A 1,127-nucleotide genomic window follows, 5' to 3' on the forward strand; every position below is an offset into this window, starting at 1 on the left:
TTGTGTGTGTGTGTGTGTGTGTGTGTTTGTGTGTGAATGTGCGTATTTTTGTTAGTGTGCCTAGGGGACGGGTTACGGTTTCGATTTTTTTTTCATATTTCTGCTTGTTTTCTTATATGTATAGGTAAATCTATTTCTATTTCGCAAGCGGGCGGATGGAGAGTGTCACTAGTAGGTCTCACCTTGACCAACATGTATTTGTTTGTGTGTGTGTCTTGCTTCTCTTTGCTCAAACAATTAAATTTATCAACAAATTATAATACCTTCCCAAGCATTCAGGCGGATATTATTATTATCATTTTTGTTTGTGTATTGTTAAGGCATTTAGTAACTTTGTAGCATGGTCATTTACAGAAGGTGTCCGTCTGTCTATCTGTCTACTAGTCTGTCTGTTTGTCTGTCTGCTTCTCTCTTTGCCTGTCTGTCTGCTTGTCTGTCTATCCGTCTATTTGTTTGCCAGTCTGCCAGCCTGTTTGTCTGTCGGTCTCTCTGTCCGTCTGTCTTTCTGTCTTTTGTCTTACTGTTAGTCTATCTGTCTGTTTGTTTTACTCTTTGTCTACTTGTCTGTCTGCCATCTGTCTGTCTATATTTCTATCTGTATGCCTGTCTGTCTGTCCAGTTGGGTTTCTTTTATTGGCTTCTCCTCACTGTTGTCTTTCAGCCAAACCTCTGATCTTCTGGTAGGAAAAATCTACCTACACTTAGCCTTCTCGGAACAAGGCGAAAAATCTCTGAGGTCCCGTGTGCAAGTTGGTCACATTAAAGAGTCCTTGGTGGTCCAAAATCGACAAGAGTAGGCTTCGGCCGCCAATCGGGCTTTGAATGACCGTTATTGTATCGCAGTGATTTTCTTTACTCAAACAATCAAACAAACGGGCTGAATGCTGTAAGGCTATTAAATGATAAATGGACAGTTGCATTGGCGTCTTTTTGTCTCGCTTCTAAGCTGCATTCCCAAATAAAGGGATTGCTTTTGCTAATTGTTAAAGAAAAATAAACCCCACCCCATCACTCCCCACTCCCGAAGGAAAAACAAACAAACAAACAAGCTCTGAATATTGTTTTAATAAAAGGCCAAAAACATTGACAAACATACACACACACACACACACACACACACACACACA

The 1,127-nt window shown here is 40.6% G+C and overlaps 1 long non-coding RNA gene across 2 annotated transcripts in view; it reads left to right on the plus strand.

Moving 5' to 3' along the window:
• The window catches only part of LOC101863410, a 77,857-nt gene that overhangs the window by 54,634 nt on the left and 22,096 nt on the right, over positions 1-1,127 (plus strand). The gene's annotated exons all lie outside the window — the stretch shown is intronic.

The sequence above is a fragment of the Aplysia californica genome, unplaced genomic scaffold, assembly GCF_000002075.1.
Source record: "Aplysia californica isolate F4 #8 unplaced genomic scaffold, AplCal3.0 scaffold00033, whole genome shotgun sequence".
Lineage (NCBI taxonomy): Eukaryota > Metazoa > Mollusca > Gastropoda > Aplysiida > Aplysiidae > Aplysia > Aplysia californica.